Source organism: Tiliqua scincoides, chromosome 5 (genome assembly GCF_035046505.1).
Source record: "Tiliqua scincoides isolate rTilSci1 chromosome 5, rTilSci1.hap2, whole genome shotgun sequence".
Taxonomy (NCBI): domain Eukaryota; kingdom Metazoa; phylum Chordata; class Lepidosauria; order Squamata; family Scincidae; genus Tiliqua; species Tiliqua scincoides.
The window spans coordinates 66,061,268-66,087,232 of NC_089825.1; the positions used below are offsets into that span (position 1 = coordinate 66,061,268).

The following is a 25,965-nucleotide window of genomic DNA, read 5'->3' on the forward strand; positions in this document are numbered from 1 at the left end:
AACTTTTAGCACTGGGACCCACTCTGTCCAGGACCCATTGGAAGTGATGTCGTGGTCAGAAGTGACATCAACAAATTAAAATAAATAATTATAAATAATTAAATTAAAATAAAAGAAATAATTAAATAAGGGGGAGCCAGTCCTGTTCCACCAAGTGAATCTACTCTGAAGTAAGTCCCATAGTGGTCAATGGAGCTTACTCTATAGTCTGCCTGCAATAACAACCCCCCAAAAAGAATCAGTGAGATTTCCAGCCCTCCCAGTGCCCAGTTTAAAGTTCTTCTATTTCAGGCACATCAGAATAAAGACCCACCTGGCCTCACAAGTGCAAAATAGAAAACTTTCCCCTTACCATTCAAGCCTCTTTTTTGTCCTTTTTAGTGGGGGGGGGGGGGAGGCTGCCTTCTGGAGCATTTGTTGCACTCCAGTTCCATCGGATCAGGACCCTTCTGATGTCCTCACATTCCCCTTTGCCTGGCCTGACCACCAGCCAAGGCAAGTCTGCCTACTCATGAGTAAACACGACTGTGAGGCTGCTTTGCTTTCCATAGGGCTCCATAGACTGGGAGGGAGGCAGCTGGGAGGGAGGAACCCCCTTCTCCAGTGTTTTTGGGGCTGCACTCATTGGATGAGGACCATTCTGACGTCCTTGGAGCCTCTCAGCCTGCCTCGACTAAGGCAAGTCCTCCTACTCACAAGTAAACACGGCCACGTGGCTTCATTTTGGGCTCAGGAAGGGGGGAGCTTCTCTGGTGTTTTTTGTGGGCTGCATTCATTGGATTGGGACCATTCTGGTGTCACTGGATTCCTCTCAGCCTGCCCTTTCCAAAGGACTATGGCAAGTACGCCTACTCGCAAGTAAACGCGAGATATGGTTCACTTTCACTTTCCATAGGGATCCATGCATTTTTTCCTTCCGGTTTTATGGCCATAACTTTTGAACGAAAGGAGCGATTTCAATTCTGTTTCTTGCATTGCACTCCGCCGGCCATTCCACATCCAATATAGACTGTTGGATCTTGACTCATAGATGTCTTCTTGTAGAGTTTTGCCAAAAATGAGAATACTGGCAGATTCAAAAGGTCCTGCCTGATTGATTTTCTTTTATGGTTACAATTTACAAATTCTTCTCCATTTAATGTCACAAGAGCCCTGACCTGCAATTTTTCCACGATTATCCACTGAGGTTCATGAATTGTCACTGGACTCAGGCCTCACACTTCTCCGCCACACTTAGACAGATTTTCAGAAAATGCCTTAATGTTCTGACACTTTGCTCCAAAAGTTTCCTGCTTTGAAAAGCCTGCCCTGAGTTTACTACTACCCAGGGGAAAGGGGATGTGTGAGAATTCCCGTCTAAGGCCAGTGTGTGCGACTGTAAGGACTGTCTGGTTTCACAGATACATAGTAAAGGGGTGGGCACTGCTTGTATGTTATGCAAACATGCAATAAAATGCATCCACATGGGAGAAAAATTTTATTGAAGGATTATTGGGTTTGGCTGCCATTTTTTCTCCCTTCAACAGTGTCCCCAACCTGAAATTGTTTTAATTTAGGGTATTGTGGGGGGAAATGATGCCAGCCACAAAAAATGGCAGTTGGGGACATTGTGGGATAAAAATGGTGACTGCCAGCCAGCAATCTCTATTTATTTATTTATTTATTTGATCTGTAACCCATCTTTCTCCCCAGAGGGCACCCAAGATGGCTTTAAAACTCATTATTTAAAACTCATACATTTTAAAACCCAACAGTTAAAACTCATAAAATACATAAAAACAACAATAAAATAACCAGCAGCAATAAAATCAGCAGCCTCTAGAGAAACTCCTTGTTGCTACGGTCAGCACTTTAGGGGAGCTCACTAGAAGACACTTGTCAAAAGTCCACTCAGACCTGGAGTTACCCTGGTTTTTATATATGACTGGGAGCGATTGAAAGGTGGTCATGTCACTTCAAGACACTTCATCACTGGCAGAACACAAGAGTGACTGAAGGAAAATGAGGTAATGCACTTGATGCTGATTGGCTGAGACCATCAGTTGGTATGGAATGTTAAGTTGCTCAGTCAGGGAATACCCCTCTGCTGCTCACACAAACACACACTTCCAAGAAATACATTTCTGGCCACATCAGACCAAGAGAAGGACTAGCCCCACAAGACAGAACAGTCATATAAGATATGCACCCAAGTTTCTCATGGTAAGGGCTTGAGTCCCTGTACCAGGAGGAGTTTGCCAGTAACAAGGAACCCCTTCGCCAAGGAAGGGACTCAGATGAGTCATGAAGGGAGCTCTAATAGCACTCAGGCAAGCAAGGGTGCCAGTATCCTACTGCACAGAGGCTATGTTTGAGCCTAGTCAAGGGGCTTGGTGTAAATAACAGCACACTCAGTGTTTGTATGACTGGCCAGAAACATGGACCAATCAATGATCTGGCATGTGACACAGGGCCTCAAGTGCAGCAGCTCACCCATTCATCCACAGACATGCCACATGTCACTTGCATCATTGCTGGCACCTCTTGCACAGTAGCTCCAGCAGAGCTGTCATTATGCCACCCTCCTTCTCCTCCCCAACTGTCCGCCTTCAACTTGGAAACAGAAAGCATGACAAACAGTGGCTCGTGACAATCATGATTTTCACCACACACACAATCAAACACACAATGGAGCCCAAGGAATCCAAGAGGCAGAATGCAGATTCAGCCTTGGTAGCAGAGAGGCCCCTACTCCCTCCCCTGCTGAGTTTCAACCTCAGGCCAGCTAAGGTAAGAAACAACAAGGAAAGAGAAAGGATCACTATTTGTTAAGAGAGAAACAACAAATGACATTAAGACCAACTTCTAATTAAATATTCTCACAGCAGCATCTGAAATAGAAACATAGGAGCGGGGCAGCCATCTATCTCATCCCAGCAGGGCTTTTGCTCCTGTGAAAGTTATCTGACAGGCAGCCAAGAAGCAGATATCAGTGAAGTCTGGCTGCACTACATATATCACGGTCAGTCATGGAGTTTGCAAAACAACAGGGGTCTGTCTAGAACAAGTAGGTCAGTAACCTCACAGAGAAGCAGCTGGAATCACACCAGTCACTACTACCAGGCATTCTTTGGGCTTCTCTTGTGGTCTGCATGACTGGTCAAGTGGAAGGTCCTGGGCAAAGTGACCAAATACAATGGAGGACAGGATGCCTATACCTTTAACCATTGCATAGAAGAGAGAGTGCTGGCAGGTGCAGCTCAACATGGAAGTGTTTTAAAAACTGCACCTGCCAAATTTTATTTCCTAAGACTTTACAGAGAAGCAATAGAAATATCTAAGTATCCCCAAAATATCCACAGAAAAGAAGACTCTACATATTAGCAGTACCTGGCTTCCAGTCCTAAACAAGAACAAATATTAAAGAACCTTAGAAGTAAGAGGTTCCCAGCAGAGATGGAATACTGTGATTAGGGTGAGTTTGCTTTAAGAGTCAGTAAAATGGAACTCTACAGCCAAGCAAAACTCCTCACTAAGCACCTGGAGGGTGCAGCTTCCTAACTGCTGTATCTGATCTCCTCTCTAGCAATGTGTCCTATCTAGGTTTGTTCCCTGACAAAGTTCTGAAAAAGTTTCAGAATGAAACTTTGGACCTTTTAATCAACATGGATATTAATCCTTTGTCATAACCATGGGCTTCTCACCAGGACATGTTAAATGGTTGCACCTGTCAAAATTGCCCTCTTTCATACAATGGTTAAAGGCAAAGACACTGTGTCCTCCATTGTATCTGGTCAGCCTGATCCTGTGTCCTCTTCCCTTGCTGGAAAGGTGTCTGTGGAGAGCAAAAAGAAGCACAGAGATCAGAGTAATAGCCCAATCCTATCCCCACTTACCTGGGAGTAAGCCTCATTGACTCTAATGAGACTTGCTTCTGAGTAGGCAGGCATAGGATTGGGCTGTAAGATATAGGAGCAACATCAGCAACACATGGCCTCTGGATTGGAACGTATACTTGATATTGGCAAAGGAGAGTGATGTTACCTGGGTGCACATGCAGCAATGCCCTGCGAGGGTGGTGGTGGTGAAAGCATGACACCTCAGAGTATGACTTTTCTCTCTCCTATACGGGTTGTAGCAGAACTCTGTTAGAAATGCTCAATGTGCTATACTGAAAAACAAATGGGCTCCAGATGAGTGTTTGGGTAACAGCGGCAATGAACTGTGCAGTATTAGTAAGGGAGGGAGCCAAATTGGCTTGTTCTAAAGTCTAGACTGTAAAGTCCCTAGTTATAACTTCAATCATCGTCACTACAGCATTATCACTGGCAGCCCAGGCGGGGGCAAGAAGGGCCAAAAAGTAGTGAAGATCAACTTACTGGTTTAGGTTAACCAGACAATTCTTTAGCTGCAGACATCTAGTTTGAAAGAATGCCTGTAGCTTTTAAAATTAGACAAAGATAAATGTATCGTCTTGCCAGCGCCAGTAAAAATTACATTTGGTCTATGTATACTTGCCTATATACTTAGAATAGTTGCTATTATGACTGAGAAATGCCATTGCCTCGATCACTGACTATACTGCATCTAGGATCTAAAAGAGGAACTTTCCATGAAGTGTCAAATCCACTACTAAAGGAACAGTTGGCTAGCTATGATAAAGAGCTTTTTATCAATTTTTTTTTGGGAGGGGGGATTCCAGGTGCCGTCTAGACATGGGAAAAGAACAGACTGACCCAGATTAATTTGGCATTGTCACTGGAGTTTACTTCAGAAACACAGAGATCTTAGCCAAACTCTCTTCAGTAACACAGTGCTCCTCACATTTCTCTTGGCTGTTTTGGAGAGGAATGTATGTGTGCACCTTAAAATTTACTGCTCCAATGAAACACTGTCAGGAACAGCACATAAACTGATAAGGGCAAAACTGGATGATTTGCCAGATTTGGCCTGCTGCTACAGTGGGAATTGGCTGTTTTGGAAAGAGTGAGAATCCAGCAAGATTAGAATGCCAAAGGACAGAAACCTTCCAGTTTATCCACAGGGAGATGGAAAACAGAAAAGACTCTCACCACTAAATAAGGAGACAGAAGCTGTCTGTGTGCTTACAGAGTCTGTATAAACCAAGATGAATGTTAAGCTGCCACGGGAGTACCACATTCAACATGAAGGCAGTCCAGAGAAGAAATGATTCTTGCAACATCCAGAAGGTTTGGAGTATCTGAGTTTGCCGATGTGCCCTTACCTAACCATGGATTCTCAGATTTGCCTTTACCTAACCAAAGATTTTAGTGAAAATAATAATAATAACAACTAGGTATTTATATACCGCCTTTCTGGTCATCGGATTACTCCTCTGACTTTATTCAAGGCGGTTTACATAGGCAGGCATTTCTAAATCCCTCAAGGGGATTTTAACAATCATAGAGGTTCTCTCTTTCAAGAACCAACAACATTTCAGAATGGATCTTCCTGGTTTGGCCTCTCTTCTGGCCTCCAGTTCTCCCACGCAGGCTGACAAGCAGCTCCACCTCTCACATGGAGGGCAGCCAAGACGCTTCTTGCTCACACCAAGAGCAGGTGGAATCACTCAGCTGGGCTTGTCAGCTGCTTCAAGGTCTCGCCATTCTCAGCCGTTCAGGGAGCTGCCGGTGTCCTCAAACTGGCGACCTTCTGATGTTAACTTTTGATGGGCTAACGGAGGCTCTACCCTCTAGACCAGACCTCCTGCCCAGATGGAAAAGATGGAGTAAGCAGGAATGGGCAATCAGGGCACCCTGCCCCACCACAAATGCAGGACAGCATTTGACATGAGTGAAATATATCTATGTGTACATCTTCCCCATTCATTTTGAAAGGGAGGAAGCACTGCTTCAATCAAGTCTCTCCGTAAAGGCCACACATTATTGTGTGCGCACAAAGAGTGCTGTTAGCACACCTGCTCCTCCACAATGTGAACAGGATCCCTAGCTGAATGACTAGACCAGGGGTTGCAAGCTTGTTTCATACAGAGGGCTGAAGTTAGCATTCATGGTACCTGCTGATGGCTGAAGTGGCATCATTAAACAGGGAAGTGATGTCATTAAGCAGCTGATGGCCAGAAATGAGCACTTTTGTTCTCACATACAAACTCATTAGCTGTAAATGACAGCAGAGAGAAAATGTGCAAATCTTGCTCATATTTTCAAAACATGAGAGAGCCCAATTATCAGGCTGGGAGAGCCCAATTATAACAAGGGGCAGATAAATTGCTTGCAGGGGCTGCATTCAGTCTGTAGGTCTTATGTTTGACACTCCTGGGCTACATAAACTTCGTCCAAGATTCAAGCAAGCATGTCTACAAGAATATGTAAAACCTTCACAGAGTTCCTTAAAATAAAACAAAACCTTTTCCTCCATGGCCTTTGCAAAAAGCGACCTTCTCTGGTTTTGCCTGTGGCCAATGTAGCAGTTGTTCAATGTTCATTTTTTCCTCAAACAGCAAAGTTCTGTTTCCATGGTTTCCTCAACCAGGTAAGAAACTCTGTAGCCATGTGGTGTATTATTTAACCTTTGCAGCCTACAAGACACGTTTATCTCAGACCCCCTGCTTCCCAAGCGGAAAGGAATTTCTCTACTGGTTTCCTTTCAGAGGCCTGTCAAACTAAATTGCCTTCAGAAAAAAAGCACGCACACACACTTCAAATGTTCACAAGTATGGAAGTCTTGTTAGCGATGGTGCTTTGCTCTGGAACTTTGTGGCTACAACGTGATGAACCCCTGGTCTCAAATCCCAAGCACATGGCCAATTAATTGCTTGTACTGGTCTTACGTTTCCAAGTGCTTATTTAGCAGGAAATGTGAATTTAGCTACTTTTTAGCTACAACTACAGTTTCTTTAAAAGAGCAATTAAAATCTGTTTATACACTCCAGATTTCAAAAAGGCATTGGGCATTCTGTGAGGAAGAAGACAATTTTGACCATGTGGCGTTGTTGAAGAGGTGTGTCAGGGGTCAGGGAGCTCCCCCCCCCCCAGTGCAGTTGGGTTACATTTTCTGCCTTTATGAATGAGAAACTATGCCTCCTGGTATCACAGTAGGATGCTAGACAAGGAAGCTCCATATGTTTATGTGCATGTAGGGAAGAGAGGTCTATCAATAGCTGCAAGCAATGACCACTAAATTAAATATCCAGGCACAAAAACACATACCTTTGAATGTCAGATGGAGATGGATAATAAGGGAAGGCTACTACTTTCATGTTGTGCTTGTAAGCTTCAGAAGCATCTAACTGATGTTAGAAATCGAATGCTGGACATTGGCCTGATCCAACAAGCCATGTCTTCTGCTCTTAGAACTCCTTTCCCTTCATTTGATAAACAGCCCAACATCTACCCATATTGTGTCTGGATGTAGAGGGCAACGTCTTCCAAGTAGGACTAATAAAACTGGTGAGTGCTTAAGTGAAACCTTGACAGCTTAAGTGAAACCTTGACTAACATGGGGATCCCTAATTGTCCACTGTCTCCTTCTTGTGACAGATGTGTCACAGCTGGTCTCCAACGGGTTGATGCAATGAAAATTTACAGCACCTGATCCTCATGATGCACAAGGGCTATATGTCGCCATTATTTTCAGACCAAAAACTGTTCCTACAGAAAGCATAAGATGTATGTTTAGTCTCCATGAGGAAAACGACAAATAGGCACAACTAATACAGAACTAGGACTGGCCCTGGGTACAAGAGTTCTTATTAAAACAAAATCTTTTTTCCAAAATACAAAAAGCATGCATAAGAAAATCTAAAGTAAAGCAAAGATTTCCTCAAGTATATCCTCATTGATTCTCTCTGTACAATAGTGTATAAGTAAAACTAATTACATTAATGATAATAACCTATTCAGGTAAATATAGTCTTTAAAATTACCATGCCTGTTATTTATAAATAAAATTCGGTTTTGCATGACTGTGTGCCCAATCCTATCTAATTTTCCAGTGCCGGTGCAACTGTGCCTATGGGGTTTGCGCTGCATCCTGTGGTGGTAGGGGCAGTCACAGAGGCCTCCTCAGGGTATGGGAACATTTGTTCCCTTATCTCAGTGCTGCATTGTGGCTGCACCAGTGCTAGAAAGTGGGATAGGATTGGGCCCTCAATCTGTTATATCTCCTTTTCTTGTTTTCCTATAAGAAGCCAGTTTCACTATATACAGTATTTATAATTTTCCAGATTTGCTAGAATGCAAGAGTTCTCTTTAGGGAAGAGTGGTTTGCAGTTTCTCCCTCTCACGATCATACGAGCACCTACATGTTTTGAGGTATAATAAAGTAACCACAAGAAAATGTTCTTAGAATGTACTGCTGTTGGGTTTTTTTTTTAAATTTAATCTTGAATGGATCAAACAGCTCTTAAAACTTGATATCAGTGTTACTCCCCTACTGAAACATTTATGCACTCCACTGAATCCTGAAATGGTCCCTCTGCCTGGGATACTGATTTATTTCTTAAATAAATTCCAACCTTGCCTTTTTAATAGGTGGGTGAGGACACTTCCATTTCACTTGGGGACTCTGGAGTTTGAAATTGTGCCCCTTGTTCCTTGCAATAAAAATGACCAAACAGAAATCTGATGATGTGGACCTCAAGTTGGTGTGTGATTTTTTTTTTTTTAAAAAACAAGCTAGCTCTGGTTCCCCCCTCCTCATTCTTGCCTCTGGTTTACAGGGAAAGCAATAAAACAACTTTTCAGCAGCACCTGAATTATAACAGTTGTGTAAACAAAAATGGGGTCCATGTTTAAAAGAGTTACAGGACTGCTCTCTATCACGGTTGGAGACATTTCAAAACAACTGCCTGTGGAAAAATAACGAGAACTTTCTCGCCTGAAAAAAGTAAGCAGTGAAGAGTTATGGGAGAAGGCTGGTGCAAGTTAACAGCTGGGTTGCACAGAAATATGCCCACAGATGCCTTACCAAATATAGTCCTAAGATGGGATCCAGGAGACAAAAGAAAAAAAAAAACTCCCAGAGAAATGTGGTAAAGAGATAAATAATCATATGACAAAATAATATATAATCAAAGTTATAACTCTAACTAGAACTATGTGCTGACAGGCTGCTGGCACCAGGTTGCTGGAGATCCTACAAGAAAGACCCACATTGGGTTCCCCATCAGTTTTCCCAGCATTGGGTGACAACTTCTTCCACCCTGCTCATCAGAAAGTTAGGAGAGAATCTGTGGCAGCTGACTGGTACTGGGGAACACAGGGTGCTGGGCTGGCTGGGTAAGCTTTGCAATGGGCATGCAACTTGACCAGCGTACCATCTTTGACCAACCCTTGACAGCTGACATTCAGTTCTTATGATCTTCAAAACTCTGAAGTAGAATACTCTGCCATGGTTGTCCTGTGCCAAAAATGTGAAATAAAATGGTATAGAGCAGGGGTGCCCAAACCCTGGCCCGGGGGCCACTTGCAACCCTTGGAGGCTCCCAAACAAGCCCTCAGGGAGCCCCGTCTCCAATGAGCCTCTGGCCCTCTGGAGACTTGCTGGAGCCCATGCTGGCCCAATGCAACTGCTCTCAGCATGAGGACAACTGTTCGATCTCTCACCTGAGCTGTGGGATGAGGGCTTCCTCCACTACTTGCTGTTTCACATCTGTGAGGCAGCAGTGGCAGCGAAGGAGAGCCTGGCCTTACTTTGTGCAAGGCCTTTTATAGGCCTTAAGAACATAAGAACAGCCCCACTGGATCAGGCCATAGGCCCATCTAGTCCAGCTTCCTGTATCTCACAGCAGCCCACCAAATGCCCCAGGGAGCACACCAGATAACAAGAGACCTCATCCTGGTGCCCTCCCTTGCATCTGGCATTCTGACATAGCCCATTTCTAAATTCAGGAGGTTGCATATGCACATCATGGCTTGTAACCAGTAATGGATTTTTCCTCCAGAAACATGTCCAATCCCCTTTTAAAGGTGTCCAGGCCAGATGCCTTGAGCTACTGCAAGACCTTCATTCATTCATATAAGTTCCATCTCTAATAAATTCATTTATGTACATTTATTCAAATTTAAAATGTACATTCTTTTTCCCCCGGCCCCAGACACAGTGTCAGAAAGATGATGTGGCCCTCCTGCCAAAATGTTTGGACACCCCAGGTATAGAGGATCCTCCTTCCATTAATGACTATTAGCCTATCTGTCATGCAAATAGATATCTGCACTCTATAAAGATTACACCTCATGTATCTGATGAAGTGGGCTGTAGTCTATGAGAAAGCTTGTGTGACAACATGTACGTTACAGCACAATCCAAACTTTGAGATAGGCTGGCACAGTCCCCCTGTGCCAGCCCAAGCGTGTCATGAATATGCCATAAAGCATGTTTGTGACTGCTCTCAAGCCAGCTAGGCTGGCACAAGGATGTGTAACAACCTGCCAGTGCCCGATTTGGAGGGGGTAAGTTTGTGCTGACCCAGGCAGGCTGACACAGAGAGTGGGAGAGGGTGGTGGGAGGGCGTTCCAGGGATGGGGAGGGGTGTTTGTGTGTCCTCCTAGTTTGTCCTTGGAAGAGATTAGATTAGATGGCAACCTTCAGTCTCAAGAGACTAGACAGGACCCTGTCACAGAGGGTGGGAGAGAGTGGCAGGAGTGAGGAATGGGTGGGGCAGGGGAGGGTGGAACAGGAGGTGAAACAGGAAGGGTGGCAGCCCAGGAGGGCCGCGGCAGCTGTATACAGGCTGTATCCTACCCCCCATCCCTGGCCTTACACAGGCAGCTTTGATTTGCACCAGTGACTTTGTTGGTGGAGATTTGAGGAGCTCCATAGGGCTGGTTCGGGTTCAACACAGGGTAAGATGAAAATACTCCAAGTTGCTCTTTAGTGACCTCCTACTCTGCACTGGTAACAGTGGAGGCCACCCGGCCTGCCTTTTCCAGAGCAGGTTAGGATGCGGCTACCCGTTTCACACTTTATGGAAGAATGGAGGTTACCAGTATATTTTGTTAGCTGCCTTTGGTGGTCCCAGTTTGGAAGAAAAGGGGGCATAAATATATTAAACTCCATATGGAAGGCTCATCCGACCAACTCAACCCACATAGTTACATTCATACATGCACTCCTATAGCACAGGATAGCAACACAGTGAAGCAGCTTCCATGTGCTTGGTGTGTATGTGAAGGGCTTTGAACATTTCATATCATAAGCTCCGTAGCCTCACCTCAGTTCAAGCAATTGTAACTTCAGAATATGACCATGTTGATCCTTAACTGAGAAATGCTCACTTGGAGGGTATAAATATAGTAATTTTCCTATTTCTTTCCTGTATGAAGCAAGAGATTTAATTTAATGCTATTTATTATCTGAGCATTGATGCCATCACATATCATTTATGGTCCAATCCTACCTGTGCCTTGCACTGACAGAACTCATGTTTCATCAGCGCATGTCCTGGGCCACCAGTGCAATAGCCACTATGAAGGTGTGTGGACCATTTGGCTGGCAGCTACAGGAGAGTGCCAATGACCTCTGAAGCTCCTGCTAGAGCAGGTAAGTGGCAGAGGGGGCATTAAGGGAAGGATCAGAGCAGGAATCAGGACTGGCTGGGGGTGTGTCAAGGGCAGGTTGGGATGGATATCAGTGGCAGCAGAAGCACCAATATCCTAAGCCTCCAGTCTGGGCTCAACATGCCCCCTTGAACCCATTCAGATTTACACCAGCCAAACAGCTGGTGCAGATCCAAGTAAACCCATTGGGGACATGGCAGCAGCAGAGTAGGTAAGCAAGATAATTTTCTTACTTCCCTCTCTGTTTCTGCCTGGTTCCTGGCCAGCCCACAGCATACAGCAGAGACTGTGCCAACCTTTCGGCATGCCCTGGGCCAGCCCATGATAGGACTGAGCTGTTAGCAGGATAATAGGTAATTATTAATAGGCAAATTATTTATTTTTATAAAAGATGTACTGTATGTCTGCCTTTCTCATACCAAAGCAAATACCCAAGGCACAATCTTGCAGTTGTGACAGTGAATTGCTCATGGTAATTATGTTTTAAGTGACGCACTTCTTGTTTGCTTTATACCTGTTTATCAATGTCATTGAATGCCCCTGGCTTCTTCATAGACTCAGATGGAAACATTTGTCTGCCTTAGGAAATTTGCAAAAGGCAGGACAAAAACTAAAAAATAAACAAACAAGAACTTTCTTACAAATACATAATTTGAGAAACTTATTTCATGCTTCCCTCCAGTCATCTTTTCTAAACCAGACTGGCTCCTGAAACTGAAAAAGCTTAAAAAATTTATTTTAAAGGTCTTTTGATTTCCAGTGTATTTTTTGTCCATCACAATTTTAACTATTTGATTGCATTCCTCTTACTGCCTTGCAGAAAAACTCCACAAATATTGTGAACCAGACCTAAGGCAAGTGGTTCAACATCCAAGAGGTTCAACTTGAAGCAGAAACATGATTTTTGCAGGAGATGACCAGGGTGAATTGCATTTGTCAGCTCCATCAGTAAGGGAATGCAGATGCAGACCAGCAGTCGAGTTTGCTAATTCTCTGTTCAATTTATGCTCTAGAAATTACATTCAAGGAGATGGATAGAATAGCTGGGGAATGATGTAATGCCTGTCTAATGTAAAACCAGACCCTAACTTTTTATTATTTTCATTCCTGCTTCTCCAATCAAAACTTGCAGGGTTGTGTGGAAATCTCAGACAAAATAAAGAATAGTTGAAATAGCAGCTCCGCTGGAAACATCTGAGCAGTGTTTATAAATGTGGTACCTTTTAAATCAAATGCTGAGCAGGAGGCAAAGACTAATAAAATATTGAGCTTTAAACATTTTTCAGTGAAAGGGGGAAAATGTCAATTTGAAATCTTTGAAGAAACAGCTGGGCCAATTCAAATAGGCTTCACTGGTATTTTGTGTTATTACTATAAAGGAATGTGAATGGGATTTGAATAGCACTTTACAATGGCTCTGTTCATAGTCAGATAGTCTTGGAATTGCTGCAAGTGACAATCACACTCAGCAGTGGATTACAAAACATACCCTGATAAAGTACGTTGGCAAAACCAAAAGAACTTCATAATTATCCCTTCATCTGTTAAACTAACAGATGCTAACTTACATGTCAATTTTAAAAATAATTAAATAAAAATAATTTTAAAAAAATGCTTGCCATTTTTATTGCATCTTAGACTGCTGACACTGTTACCCTGCACATACCCAGTCTTGTCTGATCTCGGAAGCTAAGCAGGGTCAGACCTGGTTAGTACTTGGATGGGAGACTGCCTGGGAATACCGCGTGCTGTAGGCTTATACCATAGCTGATATAAGCTGATATGCACAGGCTCTCTTTTCACTTAAGCATGTTGCTCAAGAGATAACAATACATGTCAGGAAAGAAAAGATGCATCTTAATTATGCAAGGGTCAACTTAAAAGCACTGCCAAAGCCTTCCACTGAACTAACAGGCATCATGCTTCATTTTAACTACATTTCAAAGAAACAATCATGATCTCCCCCATAATTTAATTTCCTTATTTAATTTCCTTATGCAACTTGCATCCTTAAAATAAAGAGAAATAGCTAATGATATGGTTTAATTAACTTTGGGGAGAAGGATGTTATAAGGAAAAAAACTGTAAGCACTGTAATTAAATCTTGCAGCTATCAAGGATTCACTGTCATTAAAATCACCGTCAAAGTTCTTAGAAGAATAAAAGAATTATTTTCATTCCTTTGCACATTTCAGTGCTCTAGCACAATTTTTTGTGTGTATTTGGTTCTCATTTACACTTTGGTTCTGATTTATAAGAGTGTAAACTACACGAAAAAAATCAATCTATTCTTAACCACAAAGGAAAATCCAACAGAGGCTTCAGAAAATATATTTGTGTCTTGAGCAAAACAAGTTGCTCATCCAGATTTCTAGTACCATCCATTGTTAAGACCTAAGCAAGAGGTAAGAATATTTATATTCAAAAACTGAGCAAAACAATTTTTAGTGCCATCGATTGTTAATGCCTAGGCGAGGGGTGTGAATATTTATATTCAAAAATTCAGGCTTGCAGCATAAGCTCCAGTGGTCCCTACTCACCATTGCTTTTTTTCTTATGAGACCCTAACAACTCAGTATCCTCTTCAAAGTGTTGGGAAACCGTGAACAAACGTGTGGAGGCCTAGAAAACCAGGTTGGCATTGCAGAATCCTGGAGAACTGCAAATAAGCAACTTGCTCCAGCAAGGAGCTGGTATGGGATCTTAAATGTCTCCAGGGTCAGACAACACCTCCCAGATTCTGCTCCCTAACTGGAGAGATTTAAAGGAGCAGTCCTCTGGCCTGGAGTCTTGCATTTCACTCAGTGAAATGCATTTCACTCAGAGAACACAATGATCTTGGTATGGATGGGGCTAGCATGGGAGGGGCTAGTTCTTTGAGGCTAGTTCTTTGAGGGGCTCAGGTTCAGTTGTGCTGGTTCTAGGCTTTCTAGGCTTTCTGGATCTAGGAACTCCTGGCTGGCAGGCCCAGGATATAACCTGGTGTCAGGGTCTAGAACTAGGTCTGGGTCTTCTGACCCAATTGCTACCCCTTTGTCAGGGTGAAACACTGAGCTACTGCTCAGAGTGGGAGGGGGGTGTGTGTTGTGATATAAGAGAGATAGGATCACATCTGTCAGCCTTATCCTGGATGACCTGTGTATACACACATATAAGTTATACAGATCTAGGCAGTACTCAGTCACATGGGTCTGAAGACTCTTTGGAACTAATAAACACGTTGAGGTCAGGATCTGGGATAGAGGACATAATTCCTTTTTCCCGCCACACATTCAGGCTACAGCTGTATGAAAAGGCAGCTATCCCTAAGGGAGATTGAGGGAATCTCTTTTGAAATTGTGGGTATGAGTTGCCAGAAATGGCAGTGATATGTTTTTTAGACTGATTCACAATCATCCTTCACATTAAAAAAAAAAAAAAATTGCCAACCCTTTTAAAAATGGTTGCAGAGTTGATCCTGGTCTGTGAGAGAGGAACATAAGCTGGTGATAACACAGAGACTCCCCAAAGGGCACCTGCCATGCCAGCTCTTCTCACATATACTGGAAACTTGCAGAAGTGTTCTACATACCCCCTTCCCAATCTCACTCTAGGACTGAAGAAATGTGCATATTTTCAGGGCACTGAAAGTGCATTCAGAGCATCTCAACCACTCTTCAAATGTTACATCCTCCTCCTAGAAGGCAACTAAAGTAAATGATGTTAATCCATGAATTATACAGTGAAACATAAACCTACTTTCTACGTGTATGCATGCAGTACCAAAATAATAGGAATATTTCATTCTCTTTCAGTTCTATATGCTATTATACCATTCTGCCTTCTAAGCAGAGGCAAACCACCCATTTTCATTTTTGTAAATTGCTTTAAGGAGCTCAAAGGACACCAATCTGAAGCTGACAGGTCACAATGCAGTTCTGGATGATTGATGAGTTATTGTCTGGCAAGGGAAGGAAAAGAGCCAAGAAGCTTGGTCCATCTGGAAGGATACACTTTATAATTCCAGCTGGTGAAGGAAGAGCAGCACACAGCAGGACACAGTCTGGTTCAGGGACAATTGGGCATTTTTTTTGCCAGCTGGCACCCTCCAATCCAACTGGGGCTAGTCTGATGGGGAACATGTGTTGTAACAAGCTAATAATAGAAAAGGAGGTAGCGAGAGGACCTCATCTGGGCAGGCCAGTCGAAATCATGCAACCCCAGTGACTGGAAAGAGTAAAGAAAGTCTTGTACATAAAAAGGGATGCAAGCCATCCCATCACTACCAATACTAAGCTGATGGCCTGGAACGACATCAGGATCTAGCGCTCAGCAGAAATGCAGATCCCTCAAGAAAGAGTTTAGAAAGGATCAGGTCCTGCACTTCATCTGGCAGAGATTCCAGCAGAAGGGTCCACATCAGGACTATAGCTGGGCATCAGGTGTGCTGACTGGGACATCAGGAAGATTACAAACTAGCCAGGCACACACAGAATCTGGAAGGAAAGCCAAATTTTAGAGGACGAGCAAGCTGCAGCGTCCGAGTGTCCATGGGTGAATGCTGATGAGGAGGAGAGGAGGCCCAAGGATTGATCCAAGATATGCAAGAGAATATGTATGTGTTGTTAGAAATAAGGGCAATATTGGTTGCAGGAACTGCGGGGAATGACACATTTCATGGGCAGCAGAGTTCCGTGAGACAGCAGTTACCAACCTGTCAATCATCAGTGACGGCTTAATTGTCTTTTCCTGAACTTCTAGAGAGATGGATGTGGTTTGTTGAACTCTTTCAGCAGTTTGTACTCTCAAACCAAGAGAGATAAACAAACTAGGTCGTGTTTATGTTACGCAGCTATTAGAACCTTCAGTCTTAAACCAGATGCTATACAAATAAGTATTTGAGAACTGAAAGTAAATGATTTGTTTTTTTGCCTCAGCCTCAGTTTTTATGCCTTATACACATCATTTAGCCTTAATAGCAAACAGCCAAGTGATAGCAAGTCATTTTTTTATTACAGGAGGACTTTCTTCTGCTGATGCTGTGCTTTGCTGACCAATGTTACAGAATTTCTAAGACCCATCCTGCCTGCCCAAGGCAGCCGTGGGGAGCCCCTCGGAAGAAGGGGGCTCCCGGTAAAGGGAGTAGCCCTGCAAAAGCCTTCATGTTGGGAGGCAAGACCAACACAGAGGCTCAGGATCCGGTCAAGCGTCCTGCCTCCCTCCCTCCCTGCTCCCTCCCTGGCACTCCCCCCACCCTCTCCTCGCCTCCCGCCTCCCCGTCACTCCTCTTCCCGCCTCCTGCCTCCCCATCATGCCTCCTTCCCGCCCTCTCCCCACCCTCCCTTCCCCCCACACCAACCACTCGAACAAGTGCGAGACAGTATATGGATTCAGTCAGCGATTCCTGCAAGTTTAGTGACTGGAAAACGTACTACCATAGTAATGAAGGATGACTACTGGCTGGACCTGTGACTTTTGTGGCCCAATTTGCTCTTATGATTCTGCATATAATAGACACCTGTACATTGCTCGTGTATCAGAGAGAAAAACTGTGTGAACTGGCCATAGGTGCTGCCCATTGCACAGAGGACACAGCCACCAGCATAATGTAGTCAAGTGCAAGTCCTGGTTGAAGTCTCACCTCAGTCAACTGCTCACTAGCTCTCAGCACCAGCCCCGCCATCGTCTACAATGCAGAGTGAATGCTCATGTTATAGGGATGTTGTCAAGATTACTAAGAAAACGTGGTTTGAACACTTGAAATCGGCAAATATTGTTCTTTGCTAGTGAAATGTTGTTGTCAGGGTGTTTCCAGGATGGGAGGAGGAGGTGTAGGGCAGGGAGTGGGTCAGGCCAGGCAGGGGATGTTTTGAGGGCAGGAGGGGATGGATCCTGGCAGCAGTAGTGCACACCAAGATGCAATCCCCATTTTCTCAACCTGACATGTCCCCTGCCTCTCCTTGAACTTGTGCCAGCAAAAGAGTTGGCACGGGCCAGAGAAGACCCACTGGCAATCAGGCAGCCTACCAGGAAGCAAGTATAAAATATTTTTGCCTACCTCTCACTGGACATCTGGTCACACACTCCCCACCACAGCATGCAGTGTGCACTCCCAGTGCTGCGTGCTATGGACTGATGGGGGATAGGATTGGGCCATTGGATTCTGTTTCTTGATCATGCTAGGATGTGACAGTATATTGAAAATGACACTTTATAGAAAGAGAGAGTGTGATTAGATCTAGCAGTAAGCAGCAACTGTTACCCTGCACATGCCCAATCTAGTCTGATCTTGGAAGCTAAGCAGGGTCAGGCCTGGTTAGTACTTGGATGGGAGACCGCCTGGGAATACCGGGTGCTGTAGGCTTATACCATAGTCTTTCGAGACTGAAGGTTGCCAACCAAGACATGTAAATTTCCTAAGATAACAAAGAAATGTTCTATGAGTTTAAGAATATCAAAACTTACAGTAACTATGATGCAATCAAAGCTGCAGTGCAATAATGGAATGTCTAGTGGGAATAAAGCGCAAGAATGAACTAGAACTTGGTCTAACACATCTCCTGTGCTCATCCAAGTACAAATGTTATTCCATAATGAGCCAGGGTTAACTATCACGCTTCCCATAATTACACAGAGAACAATGCTGTCTCCATGTTACATGTCCGAAGGGGGGGGGGGAAGCTAAGGTCTGGAGACTTAATAGCAAGAGTAATTATTGTCAATTATTGTGAAAGGCTGTTTTAATTGCTACATTAAAACAGACAGCTGCTTTTGAGAGGAATAAATAAAGGACAACACTAGTGATAATAGATTGGACAAAGAGAGATGAGTTGGGTCTTTAATTTTGTTTACAGATACAGTCAAACTTCCTGTTAGCCTTCATAACACCCAGTTATGGGCCAAAAGCCTGGGAAAAGGGCTTTGCTGTTTTGTTCATGTTTTCATATTGATTTAACAATAACCTTGCTTTCAAAATTCTGGTACTTGAGTGGGACTTGGCAGACAGTGACATGGATAGGTCAGAGAGCAGCAGTTTGGTAGTGTCATGAAGAGCGAGAGAAGCTTCTAGCAACCACCCACTGACCTAGGACTGTACTGCCTAGTGCCAGGTACTCACCACCTTCCCGATCCCCACTCTTCCACGGGGTTTGGACATGTACCTTAGTGGAACATGACTCAGTACTTTTAGTTCGCTGCCACCAGCTCAAGAGATTTGGTTCCTACAGGCGCTCCCTGGGAAAAACCCCTCCCCAATAACAGTTTTCAGCGTTTTTATTGCACCCACTTTAACAGTAGTGCAGCAGAGGTTTTAAACAAAGAGTGTTTATTAAGAGGTGGGTTAACAGATGAGAAAAACGATATAATCAGGCTTGGCTGCTCACATATAAACATCCACTAAAGGGTGCTGACCCTGCAGAAAACCCTCAAGTGTGCAGGCTCTGCTGAAGTCTAGGCCAAGAACCTGGATTACAACCCAGCCTAGCCTGAGCTGAGGGAACCAAGACTTTCTAACGTCTGCAAGGACAGACCAACATCAACATAACCTAACGGTCTCTATTACTTGGTCCCTTTCAATGTACCCAAGGGGCTCTCTCCAGCAGCTTTCCACTCTGATCTCCAGACAGTGGGCTCTCCCTGTTTTGCTTGGTTGGAAGAACAAAGGAAAGAGAGTGTGACGGCCCAATCCTGTCCAGTGTGCACTGGCTCACCGCTTGTGCGCAGTGTCGCAAACACGCAAACAACCCAATCCTAAATGTGCAGAAATAGGCAGGCCAAGTAGCCTGCGCCATATGTAGCACAGGTTAGGAGGTAGAAGTAGCACAACTCAAATTAAGGGGACTTATGTGGCCTTACCCTGACAAATGCGCTTAAGTGCTCCCCTCCTGGGCCTTGTCTGCACACTGGCCAGCTGACCACCTTCCCTCTCTCCCTCCCCTGCCCCCAAACGCCCTCCTCTATCTTTTCCAACCCCCGACCTCAACTGGCGCAACCTTACCGGGTCTAGGTGGTGGTGTATATCCTTGTGCTGGCCCAGCTGACTCTCCTGGAAGCACAAACGTGCCTTACAGCATGTTTGCGATACTCGCGGGCAGGTGCAAGGGACTTGCGGTGGCTGAAGAGTGTGTTTGGATTGTGCTTTCAGTCTTGTAAACCGCCTTGAGGCTTTGTCAATAAGGCAAGGTAAAAAGAGATACATCATGAACAAACGAAGCTGAAGTGGAAAGATTGTGAGAGTGCAAAGGGTTAAGCACCCTTCCTGGCTGCTATTCTCTGCTCCCCAAATCCTCTCCTCCCAAGGATGTTTTGGAGCACAGAAATGGTTGTCTGAGTTAACATTACACTTGGATAGCATGCAATGTATAGTTTGGTCTTCAGACAGTTCTTTCTTTCCTTTATTGTCCTCTCTCATGCCTTCACAAGGAGAACTATTTAGAAACTCTGAAGACAGAGACAGCTGCCTTTTCTAGAGAGATGAGGGAATACACAGGGTCACTTTATGATAAAAAAAGAATCCTCAAATTAGCTCAGAAACAGTGCCAAAATGAACAATGAGATAAAACCCAGTGCCAGCTTTAAAGGGCAGGCATCCAGGGCAGATGGTTGTTTTGGGCCAATAACATTCAAGTTATTCTGTTGTTGAATAGTAGTGAGATTCAGTATCACAAAAGCTGAAGAGAAAGATATCAAAATATAGGAGACGTTCTCCAAAAGCGGAGGTAATGAGACCACTGGATACATTGGCCATCATCCAACATAGAGTTAAGTGCACTTAAACTTACTGAAATCAATTAATTTAGGCCTGCTTAACTGTTTTGGATCATGGCCATGGGTCACATTTTCCAACTGGTCTCCTTTTGCACTAATGCAATTATGTTTGAGCTAGAGATGGTTTCATGCAGACTGGACCACTGCAACTTAACTTGGCACACATGTCTTCAGACCCAGCAGGCAAGCCAAAGTTGATGGATGAACTGGACCAGAAAATATCATGGATAAACTCACCAAAATGGAGTTACGGGAACACAGAAACCGACAAAAAGTCAGCTCTTAGGACCATCCAAAGGCATTGGGTATCTGTATAGTAAAGCAACATTTAAAATGGCATGTTGCAAAACTGAATGGAAACACTCATAAGAGACAAACACTGACTCCCCTCTTACCTTCTGTTGTGTCAGCTACTGCTCCTATTTCTCCCTGAACCGAAAAAGAAAGGGGAGAGAGTGAAAGAGGAAAGAGGCGAGTGGAGGAGAGAAGAGCAGTGGGCAAATATGTGACACTCGAGCTCAGCTCTCTGCTACGTGTCTCCCCCTCTCTGTTCTCCTTTTCCAGTTGAAGGAGCTGTGGAAGTGAGTTGGTGGATGGAAATGAACTTTGCCCACCAATCTGCTACCTGCTTGAGCTCCAGTCAGGCGCCTTAGGGCCCAATCCTAAACTGGTCCGGTGCCAGCCCTGAACCCTAGGTGCTGGGTGCTAATAAATACTTATGGCATCCTCAGAGTAGGGAGTGCTGGCAATAGGCCCATGCCAGTCAGGCACCAGGCCCAGTGACCCTAAGTGTGCCAATGTCAAGAGGATGGTACCAAAGGGAACTGTCTGTGACCGCTCTGCTCTGCTGTACCCTGAACTCCATGTTGGGCTGGAGGCGACAAGGCGTCTTTCAAGTCTCCACCAACAAAATAGTCAGCACAGACTTGGGAAGCCCCATTGTGCGGCTTGGGGCTTTCCTGGACTGGAAAAGAAAAGGGGCCTTAAACTTCAACCAAACTAGGAGTTATGGTAACAAATCTCAGGTGCTACAATGCAGCTAGTGCTGATGTCCTATGAAGCGGGTATGCGGGAGGGTGAGACTAGAGGACATTTAGAGGACAGCATGGGCATCTGGGAGGAGTTACTCAAGCTTACACTGCTGAAATTGCTTGCCAGTCATTTTTCTTCCAGTCTTACTTCTGCACAGGTTACTTCTGATCTTAGAGGGGGAAAGATATATGGGGAGAAGCCATTTCAGATAGGAAATTGGGGGTGGGGAAGAAGTCAACAACTGCCACTCATCTATCCAATGTTTTAAATCCTCCCACCAGAATTATAGGACATTGGCAAGATCTGCATTATATCACATGGGTCTCACCACCATCATGTCTAATTTGGCCAAGAAAATTCCTTAGAAATCATTGAACTCTGCACAGAGAGCTTGAATGGCAGCTTTGCTTGCATCCCCCCTCCTATCCCCTCCTTCTCCTGCTTAGCTGCATCTGGTCACAATATCTTACTCCAATTACACATACTTAGATTTTCATTACAAAGGAAAAGTCACCAGTTGTTTCAGGCCAGCATTTCTTTTTGATTCATTAAAAAAAATCCTGCCTTATAGACCCAATGAAAAAAAAATGCACCATACTTCAAAGCAGAGCAATGTAGATCTTGAAAGAGTGCTTCATTGTGTAAACCTTTGAATGAGGAAATATGTAACATACAAAGCCACCAATTAAAAAAACATAATTTCCTTGAGATTGTCTTTCAGAAGTCCTGTGTCACAGAGGCCCTGACTGTATTTGCTGACCTTTTGTTGCTTCATTAGATGTATTCAAAGTAAATTCCTTTTGATCTGTTATTTTAAATCCTCAGGATAATTGGCCTGCTTGAAAACAGAACTGCACTCAGGAAGATATTTATGTGTTCAAGAAAATGGGATGAGGAGACAAAGCTGCTTTATTTTAAAAGAACAAATTAAAGGTAGAACTGGTCTCTTGAGGCTCTTGCTAATGCACCTGATTGATTTCTGTCAAGCCACTCAGGAGCAATTACTTAAGAAGGAGAAGGCAAATGTTGTACATTAATTTTCTCTAGGAAAAAAAGCATAAAATGGATTGCAACAGCTGCCAAATTTGGAAATAATTGGTTTTTAAATGCTCCAAGAATTCTCCATATTTATTGCCATTTTTGTGTAGTATTAAGTGCATTTTGTCATTACCACAGGTTCAGTTTCAATTTGGTTAGAAGAGTGCTATCAAGTAAAGCAAGGTGGCCAAGCATGGCCTAGGTACTACCAATGGCACAAGCAACACACGTTCTGGCATACCTGGACAGATACAAGAGGATTTGTGAGGCCTGGTAGTGGTACAGAATCAGATCTACACTTCTGCTGGTGTTTCCCATGTGGCATTACTGTATGATATTGAAGTTTAGAGACAAAAACTAAGGCATGGGGATTTGGGGGTGGGGGTAGGGGGCATGCATAAGCATTACACTATGCATTTGATTTGCTCTATTTCATCTTTCAGACTTTGCTATTGACACACTTGCCAGGAAAGTTGTCCTTCATTGAGAGGTACTGTAGACTCTGCTAGGGCGCAATCCAGTGCTTTCCAGCACTGACATAAGGGTGATGCAGCTCTGAGGTAAGGGAACAAACATTCCCTTACTTTGAGGAGGCCTCCGTGAGTGCCACCCAACTGCAGGATGCAGCACACGTCCCATTGGCACCGCTATGCCAGTGCTGGAAAGCACTGACATAAGGGGTTAGGATTGCGGCCTTAGTGACAACTGCAGCGCAATACCCAATGGACAAAGGGTATACATTAGAAAAGTAATCACTTCAGCCCTGTTTCAAAGTATTGGTTCAGTTGACTGGTTTTATCCCATTTCTAAAGCCAAGCTAAGTTACGAATGCAACAACAAAATAACACAAGTTTGTGAGAATGCTTTGAACTGAGTCCACAATTGAATTATTGGACAAATTAAAGAAGGTCTTTAAATTAGGGCCCAATTCTATCCAACTTTCCATTGTCAGTGCAGCCATGCCAACAGAGGGTGTATGCATCCGACAGTGTTTGTTTGTTCCCTTACCTGCACTGGCACTGGAAATAATAATAATACATAATAATACAGGTATTTATATACCGCCTTTCTTGGTCGTCAGATTTCTTCTCAGACTTTATTCAAGGTGGTTTACAAAGGCAGGCTGTTCTAAATCCCCGTAGGGATTTTTACAATTGAAAGGTTCTATCTTTCAAGAACCACAACATTTCAGATGGCTCTTTCTGATCTGGTATCACATTCTGGCCTCCAGTTTCCTCCCACGCAAGCTGACAAGCAGCTCCTTCATCTCTCACATGGAGGGCAGCCAAGACGCTTCTTCACTCACACCGAAGAGCAGGTGGAATAACTCGGCTCGGCTTGTCAGCTGCTTCAAGGTCTCACCATTCACGGTGCCGGTGGCCTCGAACTGGCAACCTTCAGGCAAATGGAGGCTCTACCCTCTAGACCAGACCTCCTGCCCTGGAAAGCTGGATAGGATTGAGCCCTTAGTCATGATGGGTAGATAGAACTTCCAGGTTCAGAAGCAGCATTTCTCTGAATATCAGCTTTAGGAAATGCAGGGCAAACCACAGGGGACAGCAATTTCCTTTATGCTCTTCTGTTGAGTTTCTGGAAGGTTGGGAACTCTTAGCGACAGGAACTTGGATTAGATGGAACCTTGGTGTGCTCCAGCAGGGCTCTAACCATATTCTTATGATTGCAGTTGGAGGCATTTGCTCTTTGATGGTATCAATGGGTAGTGTCTGCTGGAGGCCATTTGCTAGCCCAGTTGTGCAAAAAATTATTTATAAAGAACATTAAAACATGTTAAAGGTTTCTTCTCTTCATTATTTCGGCATTTGCTTGGAATTGTAAGTGAAACATTTTGTGGTTTCACTATACAGCTTTTGCTTTAAGAGTGCACCCAGAACTGGGCACATTGGGTGTGCTTTTGTTTATGGAGCATGGAGCACTAATGCATACCACACCCTGCAAAGTTCAGGGTGGTCTGAAGCTGCCCTTATTCTTTGGGACCAGTGTGACAGAGCTTTGGTCCCAGGAAAGCAAGGATTCGATACTCCACTGACACAAATCTCCAGAGAGACATCCCTGTTTGGGCTACTTGTAGATCTCGGTTTTAAGTTTCCGATTGATGACATTCTTGCGCCTTGACATTTCCTGTCTTCGTGCCATAAATCTCTTTAGAGAATGAAATAGTAGCCACGACTCTCCTGGTGTGAAAGTTTGTTTTCCCAGCAAAACGCCTGCATTTGTCGCTGGAATGCATTCAGCGGGGTGTCTTCAAGCAAGAGCAGCTCAATTTGCCATTAGAATGCTTTCCACATAAATGTTGAATTATGGTTCTGAGAAACATCCTATGCAAGCACACATGCACAGTACTTTCTTCACAAGAGAAAACTCACTGTTACTGGGTTAGTTATCTACTTCCATGACATTTTCCCTGAATATGTGCTTTGTTACTATTTTGAAACTTATTGTATTTATTATTGTATTTATTGGCTTTCATGGCCAGAGGTTGTCAAAGGCTATTGGTAGGGAAGTCTAGTAGTTGAGCAGTTGTTTCGGTCTAGATCGGGGTGCCCAAACCCTGGCCCGGGGGGGGGGGCATTTGTGGCCCTCGGAGACTCCCAATCTGGCCCCCAGGGAGCCCCCAATCTCCAATGACCCTCTGGCCCTCCAGAGACTTGCTGGAGCCCACGCTGGCCCGACAGACTACTCGCAGCCTGAGGGTCAACTGTTTTACCTCTTGTGTGAGCTGTGGGCCGAGGGCTGTCTCTGCTGCTTGCTGTTTCATATCTGTGAAGCAGCAGCGGAGCAAAGGAAAGGGCGACCTTCCTTTGTGCAAGGTCTTTTATAGGCCTTGAGCTACTGCGAGGCCTTAATTCATTCATATAAGTTCCATCTCTAATATACTCATTTATGTAAATTTATTCAAATTTTAAATGTAAATTAATTCTTTTTTTTCCTGGCCCCTAACACAGTGTCAGAGAAATGATGAGGCCCTCCTACCAAAAAGTTTGGACACTCTTGGTCTAGATCCATCACGGAGTCTACCACCCACTGGCATAGCTAAGGGGCAGGGCAGGGGGTACATTGCCCCAGGTACCATGCCTTGAGGGTCTTGGAAGCCCCTGAAAGGCACATCTGGTTTTCACTGAAAACCAGAAGAGCCTTTCAGAGACTTCTGTCATACATGGGGTGTTAAAATTTGGGGTGTGTGTAATGGGGGAGTATGGGAATGTTAAAAATGTTTGTGCCCCTAGGTGCCAATGCCTTAGGTATGCCACTGCTACCACTACCTTGTTGGCTTTCATTGTCTATGGCCTGGTCATGCTTTGCATCAAGGAAGAACATACTGCAGAGTCCACTGTGGGTACTCAGGGAATTCTGGGTCCTTCATTCACTTTGCACATCCTCCTTCCCTTCCCTTTTATGAGCTGTGTGTCCAGGCTACTTTCCAGATCAAATCAGCAGCCCTTATTTTGTTTTAAAAAATATTGAAAAAATTTCTAATGAATCTTCTGGGGCAATAAGCTGCTCACCCCTCAGAGCAGAACTAGACAGCATAAAAAATGTGAATCTTTCACCAAAAACCTCCCCTTCTTAACACATAGTACAACTTACTTAGTGTCTTGACATCAGGGATGGT

The 25,965-nt window shown here is 44.1% G+C and overlaps 1 long non-coding RNA gene and 1 pseudogene across 1 annotated transcript; both read left to right on the plus strand.

Annotated features, from left to right (window-relative positions):
- The first annotated feature begins 2,658 nt into the window (after nt 1-2,658).
- Nucleotides 2,659-13,131, plus strand: LOC136654155 (uncharacterized). The gene is made up of 3 exons (XR_010794584.1): nt 2,659-2,769; nt 11,396-11,502; nt 12,340-13,131. It is a non-coding gene; the product is annotated as an uncharacterized lncRNA (long non-coding RNA).
- A 4,611-nt stretch (nt 13,132-17,742) lies between these two features.
- Nucleotides 17,743-17,862, plus strand: LOC136654967 (5S ribosomal RNA; annotated as a pseudogene).
- The last annotated feature ends 8,103 nt before the right edge of the window (nt 17,863-25,965 follow it).